Here is a 12,508-nt window from a genome sequence, read left to right on the forward strand (position 1 = left end):
TATGGATACATCTATCTGCATATTCCTCCACTTTGAATAGATTTCTAAGCAATACCAGCTAGGCCAGGGGTGTGAGAAACCCTGTAGGACTGAACAGGTGCAATGTCCATCCTGCCTCATCTCATCTTACACATATCCACCACCAGCACTCCTCTTGCCAAGGCTGGTGTGGGAGTTTTTGCTCTGGTAGAGTGGGCATGGATCCCTTTGGGTGGCTCTTCTTTGCTAGAGGATATGAGATCTTTATGCATAACAGAATTCAAAGAAAGGGCCCTTGGAACAGCCTTTCCTTTTGCCTGGGTACACTATAAACGGCCGATCTTCTGACCTGATCTATTTCTTTGGTCTATTTAATAGCTAACTGCACGTCTAGGATCGAGCCTGTGCAGTCGCTTCTCTGCCTTACATAGACGTGGTGGGAGATAAAATGTTTGCATGGTGTTGGGTTGTACGAGAGGGAAATTAATATGGAAAAAAAAACTAGTAAAAGGTGGTCAGGCGTTAAAGTTATGTAGTTCGCTAATGTAATGGGCTGAGATAACAGTAACCACAAAAATTGTTTTGAATGTTAAAACCCATAAGTGATAACTGTTTCAGGACTCAAACAAAGCCCCCCTTAAGAAGAACAAGATACTTACCTTCGGTAATGCCCTATCTGGCAGAGGCTACGGGCCAGACTTAGATATTAGCGATTGGAATACTCCGTCACAAACAAGATGGATAGCTGGTTCGCTTTTTACAATCCTATTGTATCCCATGGAGATCATAAGATGGCAGATGGAATATCCATCACATTTGTGGCAGAGTATTCCATCCGCCAAGATCTAAATCAGGTTCTATATCTAGCTGCATATTTCCTTACCTTTGAATTCTCCCCAGGTGTCAGACTGGTTCTGGAAGATTATTCATGAAGAGTACCCCCTGCGCACTGGTAGGTGGCATCTATCGGTTCCACGTCTATCAACATCCGTGCTGGTAATGGTATGGTGGTACCTATATAGGCGCCACCCAGGCACGCCAATGTCAGTTTCTTTTCATGACTTTCCACGCCAGAAGCGCAGAGGCATGACGAACACTGACCACTGGTGTGTCAAAACTAGGGCCCTGAAAGGGAAGTCCCTATCCTTAGAAATCCATTCGCAGAGCAGGGAGGTTGGGTGGGATGGTAAGGAATCTGCAGCTAAATATAGTCTTTACAAATAAGGCGTTACCAAAGGTGAGTAACTTGTTCATTTCATAGAGACTTCTAGATGCAGATTCCTTAATTCTGAATAGATACCTAAATAATACCACCCCCAGAAGTGCTTCTGCAAACCAATTTCAAATAAGGAAGTCCTGCAAGACTGAACAGGCAAAATGCCCTTCCCTACAAACCTACTGTCCGTGCAGTAATGTTTGGTAAATGTGCACAGATAGGCCCACATGTCTGCCTGACACATGTCCAGGACTGGAACTCTGCGTGCTAATGCAGTGTCCGCAGCTTTTCTCTGGCGGAATAAGCCTGCAAGTCTTCAGGAGGTTGCTTTTTGGCCAGTGAGTAGCAGCTCTTGATGCAGACAACAACCCAACAAGAGATGGTTCTCTTCTGCTCCACCTGACATTTCTTCGCACCCACATACCCTGCAAAGAGTTGACCATTCACCCAAAACTCACAGGTACAATCAAGGTAGGACACCAATGATATTTTTGGGTCCAGGCAGTGGAATCTCTTCCTCTTCCTTAGAATGATGTGGTAGTGCATAAAATCTAGGCAGGGTAATTGATAGGCTATATGAAAGGGCATGACCACTTTGGGAAGATTAGAGGCCCATGTGAGAAGCACCACTTTGTAAGGATATATAGAGAGGTCAGGTGACTTAGTTAAGGCCTGCAGCTCACTCACTCTGTGGGCAGATGTAATTGCCACAAGGAAGGCTGTTTTTAAAGCAAGAAGCTGGAGGGGACAATTGTGCAAAGGCTCTAAACGAGCGCCCATCAAAAAAGTCAGAACCAATTTGAGATCCCATTGGGGCATAATAAAAAGGGAAGGGGGATGGGGAGAGATGAGTAAGTCCTTAGAGGAACCCATGTACAATAGGATTCTTAAACAAGGATGGTTGATGAGGCAACCACAAGAAAGAGAAAATGGCAGATAAATACCCTCTAAAAGTGCCCAAAGCAGAGCCCTGTTGGGCCAGGCAAAGAATGAAAAGTAAAACCTCAGAGAGAGGGGCAGAAAGAGGATCAACAGACTTGTCTGTGCACCATGCCACAAATTTCTTCCAACAGGCACATACAGTTTTGGTGGAGGAATGCCTGGCTGCCAATATCACTTTACAAACTTCGGGAGGAAGGTCAAAAGCTGTCAACTGCCACTGCTTAATCTCCACGCAAGAAGGTCCAGAGTGGACAGATTTAGGCAAAGAACCCTCTTTTGATGCTGCAAAAAAAGATTTTTCCAAAGGGGCAGTCCGATCGGAGGATCGATGGACATGGTCTGCAGCTCGGGATACCAGTCTCTTTATGCTCAATCCGGAGCCACAAATAATACTCAGGCCTGGTTGTTCTCGCTATTCTTGAGGACTCTGGGCAGGAATGGTATCGGTCGAAAGGCATACAGGAGGCCCAAGTTCCACTGGAGACAAAAAGCCTCTCCAAAGCCATGTCCAGAGGCACAAAGCCTCTTGACAAAGAGTGCATGACCCTACCCGACCTGTTTCTTGCAGTACCACATGGCGGTGGTGTTGTCCGTGAACACCTGCACTAGCCTTTCCATGATGGAGGGTACAAAAGCTTTCAATGCCAGTCGGATCGTGTGGAGCTCCAGCAGATTAAATGGATCTCCACCTCTCCTAGATGGCTGCCCCATCCCAGGAGTGACATGTCTCTACTGTCAGATCTGGTTGGGGAAGGTAGAGGGATCTGCCTCTGGCCCAATCATGGTGTGCTAACCACCACTGTAGATCTTTTTCAGTTCCCTCTGAGATCTGGACCAGGTCGGAGAGATTCCCCTGATGCTGCGCCCACTGGAACTTCAGGTCCCACTGCAGAGCCTGCATATGCCACCTGGCATGTATCAGCAGCAGGTGCAGGAGACCTTGAGTCCCAACAGCACCGGAGCCAGTCACACCAAAATCCAGGATAGAGGCTGAAATATCAGTATCATAGCCTGAATATCCTGTACTCACTGCTCGGGAGGATAAGCCCAAAACTGCACATGTCCAGAACTGCTCAGATGAAAGAAAGCATCTGAGACTGAATCAGGTGTGACTTCGGCACATTTATAGAGAACCCCAGTGAATGCAGGAGGTTTGCCATAGTCTGGAGGCGGGTTACGACAGCCAGGGGTGAGCCCACTTTCAACAACCAATAGTCAAAATAGGGGAAGACTAACACCCCTGATCTCCACAGATGAGATGCAACCACCATCATCACCTTGGGGAACACTTGGGAGGCCCTGGAGCTGGCAGGGCCAAAGGGAAGCACAGTGAGCTGAAAGTGCTTGTGGCCTACCGTGAACCAGATGTAACGCCTGTGGATAGGCAGGATGGGGACCTAGAATAAGTGTCCTGCAAGTCCAATGCTATGATCCAGTGTCCTGGGTCCACGGCAGACAAGACATGAGCCAATGTGAGCATTTTTAACTCCTCCTTCTGAGGTCTAAAATAGGGCAGAGACCCTTGTTCTTTTTAGGAACCAAAAAGTAGTGGGAATAACAACCACAGCCTACTTCTGGCACCGGAACCTTCTCTATGGCTCCCTTGGCCAAGAAAGCTGCAACTTCCTTGTGAAGAAGTGACAGATGATCCTCTGTCATCCGGTTGTAAGATGGTGGCATGGAGGGAGGTGCAGTCTCAAAAGGGAGGGATTAGCCCCTTCAGACAACCTGCAAAACCCAACTGTCCGAAGCTCTGGACTGCCAGTAGGGGCAGGTGACAGCAAATTCTTTCGCCGACTGGGTACCCATGGTGGTATAGAGGCAGACTAGGAGGGTTTAGAGGATGATATAGAAGGTGGGGTGGGGTGTTCAGACTGACCAGACCACTGGCTACTTGTCCCACAAGGTTGGTGGATACCGTACCATTGTCCAAGAAGAGGCTGGGCAGCATACGTACCCACGAAAAGAGTGAAAGGCAGATTAGGGGGGACAGGGCTGCTGTGAGGACCAAGAACCTGGCCATAGCCCGAGAGTCCTTAAAGCGCTTGAGCGCCAAATCTGCCTCGTCTCCAAAGAGATGGGTGTCAACGAAGGGCATGTCCATAAGGGAAGCTTGGACATCCCTAAAAAGACAGGTCTTCTCAGCCAGGAGTGGTGCCTCAGGGCCATTGTCTTGAAACCACTCAACCTAGCGAGTCAGTCATGTCAAATCCACAACAAATTGCGAACTTCTCTCCCATTGACAACAGCATGAGAGTGTATGGCCCTGGCCCCTCCCGCCGGGACCTGGGGCAGTACTCGCACAACTGGGTCCCACATAGTGTGGGAATAATGGCCCAAAAGGCATGCAGTGCTCACGGACCGTAATCCCAGGCTGACTGAAGAAAACATCTTCTTTCCAGATGAGTCCAACCTCTTGCATTCCCTATCTGGGGGAGCAGTAGGAAAAGTGCCCTGGGAAGTTGTGGTTTGAATCATCAAGCTCTCCGGTGTAGGGTGTTGCACGAGGAAACTTGGGTCCACAGGAATGGGGCAATGGTGGTGGACTGTTGTCCTATTCACATGAGCCTCTTTGCTGGGTTTAGACCATGTACCCAAAAGGTTGTTCGTAAGTGCATGATTAAACACAAGTAGGGGTTCAGATGTGGAGACTCCTGGTTGTAGCACTTCTGTCAAGGTGTTAGTCTTGAATGCCACCAACGGTAGATGAAGGTCTAGGACCTCAGCTATCCTCCATACCACCATAGAGTAGTAGGAAGCTCTTTCCCCAGTAGCCACAGTAGGGGAAGAAAGCATACCAGTATCTAGAGAAGTATCCAATCCACTGGCTTTAACTAGATCTGCACTCCAGTCAATTTCTTCCTCGTAAGGCTGGTATTCTAAAGGGTCCTGTGACCCCTCCCTGTCTTCCCCGAGGCCTTACCCAAGGGAACAAGGCCCAAGCTCTGATCTAGGAGACAAGGCTCTTACCGTCACTGGCTTCTGGTAGTGCCCATCTGGTTCCGGGTTGGAGTTGGGGATGACAATGGGGATGGAGGCACCGGGAGCATTAGCATCAGGACAGGCACTGGGGAAGGTGGAGAAGGTACGACTGGAATGGTCTAGATCCAGGACTTGATCCTTGGGATCCCATTGGTGCAGAAGTCTCTGGTGCGATCCTCAATGGAGCCCCCTCTTGCCCCACGGGGCCCAAAGGCACACCAACAAGTCAGACTGCCCAAAAATTAGGTACATGGCCCCAGAATTCCTTTAATTGGGCAGGGGTCGCTACAACTCCTGGAAAATCAGGGAGGCGCAGAGCTTGCCCAGGCTCCATTGTTTCATCAGTTGACAGATGAGAAGAAGTCAAAGAGCACTTCAATTTCTTACTTCGCTTCTTCCCCGATCCTCGGAATGGGATGACAACGACTTTGGACTCCGTGAGTGGTCCTGGGCCCGTCCATGGGACCTTGACCTGCACAGAGTCGTGTGCCGGCCAGCCATCAGCTTTAGGGACCTCTCCCTCAAAGCCTTTGGATGAATGGCCCGGCACTCGGAGTACGACTTTGGGTCATAGTCGCACTCCAAACACCACAAGCAGATGAGGTGCTTAAAACCAGTCTTGCATGACAATATTATCGACACACCAGGAAGTAAACCGCAAAACTATTCAACAAAAAAAACAAAGGGCAGTCAAAAAATGAATGAGGGGTAGCTCGCTTCTCAGATCAGAGCTGGCTGGCACAGAAAGAAAAGAACCGACGGAGCACCTGGGTGATGCCTTTACTGGTACCGTAATGTCATTTCACCGCAGTCGATGAACGCAGAGCCGATCAATGTCACTTACAAGCGCACAGGGGTACTGCTCATGAAAAATCTTCTGGATTTAGTCTGATGCCTAAGGAGAATTCAAAGCTAAGGAGTCTGCCGCTAGAAGTCTCTAACAGATCACTACTAAGTTCAAGTCCCATTGAGGGACCCCAACAAAAGGGATTGGTGAAAATAAGTTTCTCAGTCCCTTCAAAAATTGAATGGTCACTGGCAACGTGAATAAGGATTGTTGATCTCACAGGCCGCACAAAAAAAAAAGAATAAAAATAGACTTGACAAGGAAGCAAAGTATCCTTTGACCCTACAAATGCCACACCCTTGTTGGACTAAGGACAATGCAAACTGCAGGACATTGGCCAATCTTGCCTTCAAAGGCTCAATATTTTTATTGGGACACCAAGATATAAATGTATTCTATCTGCCAGGAAAGACTTAGTTGATGGCTGGTAAGAGAACAATGACCACTTCCAGTGGAAGACAGAAAGCACTCAGTTGCCCTGCTCAATTTACAGGCATGAAGATGGAGACTGGGATGCAGATTTTGCCCTCCTGAATGGGAGAGCAGATCTACTCGGAGTTTAAGTTGACACAGAGCACACAGAGGTAGGTGCAGAAAGTCTACCACACCCATCTCAGTTAATCTGGGGCGATAAGGATGGTTTGGGCTGGTGTTTGGAATATTCCTCACAAAATCAGGAATGAAGGGTATGGAGAAACCTCCACGTCAGCTGAAATGCTTCTCCCATGGATCCATGCCCTTGGAACCTGAAAGGCATAGAAAACAGACAGTGACCTTTCTAGTGAGTGGCAAACGGTCCACCTGATGTGCGCTCCACTGGGTGAAGAGATCCTGAATGACCCCCACCCCCAGATGTAGATGTCACTTTTGATCTGAGAGATGCCATTGGGCTGAGACTACTGACAAGCTGTTCAGCGAACCGGTCATGCAGTTGGCAACAATCCACAGCCCTTTTGGTGCACACATGACTAGTGAATCCACAGTTCTCAAGATAGAAGGTGAGGTCCCATATCTCCCTGTTTGTTTATGTACCACAGCACGGGCATACTGTCGGTCAAGATCTGGACTGACTGACTGTGAAGGAACAGGAGAAGGGAAATGAGTGCTAGTCAAATAGTCCACAGATATAGTAGACACATATGTAATCTATGCTCCTCTAGAGACCAAAGGCCTTAGATCTCCAGATCCCTCAGATGTGCACCCAACTCAAAGGGGACTATCATGGCTACTAAGAGAGAGAGTTGGAGGGGGGGAGGACCGCCCTTGTGAGAGGCTGTCCTGTGTCTCCCACCAGGTCAAATCTGCTGTAGTATCCCTGGAGATGACAATGGATCCAAAGGATGTCCAAGGTGTGGATACACTACCTTTGGGGGCAGCACTGAAGAGCACTCAGGTGCCAGCAAGCATGAGTGACCAACAACATAGGAGACCAACAAACTGAGCAGTCACAGAATCATCAGGACTGGAACTCGAGCTCCTGGTTGAAACATGTTCAGATTGTCCTGAATCCTCTGTTGAGGAGGGAAAGCTTGGAGTAAGGGGATATCCAGTTTTGCACCTATAAACAGGAGGTGCTGGGAGGATGCTAGGTGAGACTTGGGTATATTGACAGCAAATCCCAAGTTCAACAACAGAGATGTTGTCTTTTGGAAGTGGCACAATACAGTATGCTGTGAACCAGCTTTTAGCAGTCAGTCATGGAGGTATTAAAACACTGCAATTCTGACCCCCTAAAAACAGTCTGTCACCACCGCTAACACCTCGGTGAAGACTCTCAGTGTCGAAATCAGACCAAAGGGAAGGACTGCGACCTGATAGTTAGTGGACACCACAAATCACAGATACGTCATGTCTAAATGCAAGATTAGAGTTTAAAGCAGGCATTGTGCAAGTTGAGACACCATCCACTCTTCTGCACCCAGGGCCAGAATGACCTGAGCCAGAGAAAGCTTCTAGAACGTCTCCCTGTGTAAGAATAAATTCCAGAGCCTGAGGTCTAGGACTGGACAATGTCCGCCATAGTTCCTGGGGATCAGGAAGTACTGGTCAGCACCCTTGCATCTTTCTCTGCTCTGGCACCAACTCGAGTGATTTAAATTGCGTCATGGCTGCCACCTTGTGCTGGAGGATAGTCAGATGTTCTTAGAACTGAAGGGACTGTCGAGAAGGGGTTCTGTGGGACTACTGATGGAAGGGCAGCGTATCCTCATTTTCTACTCTCTGTAAGACCCATTTGTCTGAAGTAATGGCTATCCAGGCCTATAGAAAAGCAGATGCAAGTCTTTCCACCAGCCATACGTGTTCTTTCATGATCAAACTATTGTGGCTTACCTGTAAGTGCTGAGGAGGTCTGAAGCAGTTTAGCGCAATCTTTTCCCTTGCCTCTGTACTGTCACAAGGGAACTGACTTGGTGCTGCTAGGTCAGTGGAAACTGGCACTGCCTGCAGGAATAGCAGGCCTCAAAAAAGTTACTTGCCCACTCACTATGGCAAGTCATATTTTATCATGTCGAGCTATTTTTAGAACCTACTCGCTCTGTCTGGCGAGTTCAGGAAGGCCTTTATATCTTGTTCTTGTCACATTTCCTTCGTGTTCATAGACAGAGATCAAAAGTCAGTTTGTATTACAATTAATTTTCCTTCTGATTGCAGAGTTCGAGGATTTTGTCAGGTTTTTCCTACGCACAACATTTATATAACTAAGTCAACTGTACAAACATTTCAAATATAGAAAGCCTATTGTTTGTACTTCTGTGTGATAAAAAAATATTTTAATAGGATGAAAACAAGTTAGGACACTTTACTGGGTGATGTACAAAGAGTAAATATGTTTTCTGAAACCCGATATTCACAGATTGTAAATACACTCTATAGTTTGGTCAGTAAAGTTGCAATTAGTGGGAAGGTTTTCGGACATTTCATGGAAAGTTTCTTTCTGTAAATGACAGTGTGGGATCACATCATGCTTTAGTAGTATATTTATAAAAAATAATTGTTTGAATATAAAACCTAGAAACCCTCTTGCCCTGGTAGCAATGCTGTCAGTAATCTAAGAGGCAAGTAATGGATCATGTGTCCCCTATAAGTGGGCTAGATTATTTTTATACATGGAGCAAACATTTAGGGGCATATTTATACTCCGATTGTGCGTCAAAATTTTTGATGCACAATCAGCGCAAACGTTGCCCCGTATTCAAACTTTGACGCCCGAGCCCGCGGACGACAAAATTCCACCGTGTGCGTTATTTTTTGGATGCGGCAACCCGCCTTGCGTTAATTATATGCAAGGTAGGTGTTCCCGTCCAAAACTGGCTTAAAGGGCAGTGCGTCGTATTTATGCTTTCGGGTAAAAATGACGCACAGCTAGGAGGCGGAGCCAGAAAATGACGCACAGCCCGATTTGCGTCAAAAATTAACGCCTGGGTCAGGGCAGGCATTAAAATGGGGCAAACACACCTGTATTTAATCAGAACACACAGAACAAACAGCAGAGCAGCAGAGCAGCAGCAGGGAGCCATGGAGGTGATTCTAATCCAGCGTACACGCAGACACAGAGCCCAGCAGCAACAACAGCAGCTACAACAACACCAGCAGGGACCCCAAAGGCAGCGCAGAAGGCAGGAGAGGATATTCCGCCCAAGAACAACCCTTCAGGGCCTCAGGGAACACGACATCATACAGAGGTACCGGTTGAACTGGCAGGCCATTCAGCAGCTGCTGCGAAACATTGAACAGCAGTTGGCCCCCACTTTGGTGACACCCTGCACCATCCCAACAGAAACAAAGCTGCTTGCCGTACTTCACATGCTGGCAAGTGGCTCTTTCCAAACAACTGGTGCCCTGGTTGGCGGAATATCACAACCATCATTCTCCGCCTTTTTGCCCAAAGTACTGGATGTCATCATTCGACTGACACCCGCCACATCTGCTTCCCTAACACACTGCAGAAGCAGCAGGAAACAAAACAGGGGTTCTACGCAATCAGTGGCTTCCCACACGTCCTTGGTGCAATCGACTGCACACATGTACGCCTTGTGCCACCTGCTGCAACTGAACACCTCTACCGCAACAGGAAGCACACACATTCCATCAACGTGCAGGCCATAGTCGATCACCAGGGATTGATCACCAACATCGTGGCTAAATATCCTGGGAGTGTACATGACTCATACATCTTCCGTCACTGCACCATCAATGAACACTTCCAGGATGGACGGTATGGCAATGGACTACTTGTTGGTAAGTACAAAAACCTACTTATATACACACTGCACAGCAACCCTCTAGGACACACAACACATACACCACAACAGCAACATGTCAACAGGAACACACTGAGGTCCTGACATCACTAGCCATGTTTCTTAAGTCACCATTGAACCTGTCACACATTGGAAATTACTGTACATTCTAATGTTAAGACGTCAATGAGTGTGGTTGCCTAAATGTCACCTTGCAAATTGTAAGTGTCCAAATGACCTTTACATTAATCCATTGCATAAGTTTCAAGGTATGGGATGTCCAGGGTACTTTGATATGAACGTGTTAACAACACTTTCAATTTTAACTGTGCATGGAACTATCATCTCACCCCCAGTGAAGACACACGGACACCTGTATCACAAGTCACAATGCTAGGGAGGGCACACTGTACTGCAAATCCCAAAACATACTGCTGACAAACGGTTAGCAGACAAACACTCTTTCAGCCAAGGAAACAACACAATGCAGATGGTACAGCCTACAAGCATAGGATGTCACATTAGTACACAAAAGAGTCACAGACAACACAAGACAACTACTGCCATGAAAGGTCTTTTCAATAGTGCCAGCTACATCAACATGATCCCATTCATTTTCTCTTGCAGCTGATCAGGGTTATGGCATCCAGCCATGGATTATGACACCATTTGGCTACCCAAGTACAGCTGCAGAGCGTGCCTACAACGAGGCCCATAGGAGGACACGCAGCATTGTCGAGCGGACCTTCGGCATCCTCAAGTCAAGGTTCCGCTGCCTCTACATCACTGGTGGTAGCCTCCTATATTCCCCCGAGATGGTCTGTAGGATCATCCTCACATGTGCAATATTGCACAACATTTGCATCAGAAGAAACATTCCCCTCCTGCAACCAGAGCCACACATGCCTGAAGAGGAGGAAGAGGAGGATGCTGGCCTGCAACAGGAGGGGGAACTACAGAACACAGCTGCTGGTATACGCAGGCGGCAACAGATTGTAAATAATTTCTTCTGAATATGATCACCTTCACCACTTTAGTTAACCAATTTAAATAAACACCTATTCTAATCACCATATCATGGTCTGGCTATTTCTTTTTGCACACCTTCATCTCTACTTATCAGAATAAGAGTGTTGCCTCATGGAGCATTGCTGAGATACTGAGTAGGACACGGAACATCCCAGAGCTAATGTGATGCCTAACATACAATGGTCACATACACACACACTCTTAATGACATATATCATGTACATATCTCCTTTGAAGGCCAATAGCAGAGGACCACAACTATTTCACACATACATGTTGAAAGCAAGGTCCAACGCAGCATATGGCACACAACTATGACACCATCACTCAATAAGGGGAAAACAAGCCTCATACATGAGGCAATCAATGTGCTTTGGCATCACTAACAGGAATGTCTGACAAGACCCTTGACAGCAGTTAGTCCAACTGCATCCAATATTTGCAAGGAATATCTGTGACTAGAGTTCCATAGAAGCAGAACATAGACAGCACAAGTGCCACACATATGACATGCATTGCGCACATGACATTCCATGCACATGTCAGCCCATTTCCTAACTCCTGACACACCCATGCACCTGGTCACAACCCACCTGTCGGAAGAGGTCCCTGGAATACTAAGATGTGTACCCTGATAATACCTCCTCTACACACACAGACCAACATTAGCAAACCAGTGTGCTACTTCCTTTCCTAAGGTATGCCATTGTCATATACAAATACATTGTCAACCATTGATACTAATTAAGCCGTGTAACACAGCCCTTGGGTTCATTTGTCACCTTCAAAAATACAGGACGTACACAGTTTGACATGTCAACTGTCTAGTTTGTCCTCCAAACAGTCTCAGTCAGACCACTGATTATGTAACTTGTCCAGTAGCTGGCTCCTGAATCACCTTGCATTCTGTCAGCCTGACTGGCAACTGTCTGTGCGTCACACTAAATCATCCCTGTGTCTACATTTGAACCACATGTGCGTAAGAAAACCTCCCATTCATCAGGGGGCACTGGGCATGGGCTTCTTCCATGCATACCCAAATACATTGTATAGCATAATCTGCCTTTTAACTGTACCATTTGAGTTACATCCTCTTGGAAATGCAAAATCCATGGCCCATCCCTTGTCTGGGTTGCACATATGCATGAATGACAAATTGTGACAGTGTCCCCTGGTCAGAGGCAGGGATTGGGTACGGGGCTTTCAGCACATCCAGCAACCTCTGATAATGTCTGTGAATAATACACAAATGTCAGAACCATGACAGTTCAC

Source organism: Pleurodeles waltl, chromosome 9, assembly GCF_031143425.1.
Source record: "Pleurodeles waltl isolate 20211129_DDA chromosome 9, aPleWal1.hap1.20221129, whole genome shotgun sequence".
In the NCBI taxonomy this organism is placed as follows: domain Eukaryota; kingdom Metazoa; phylum Chordata; class Amphibia; order Caudata; family Salamandridae; genus Pleurodeles; species Pleurodeles waltl.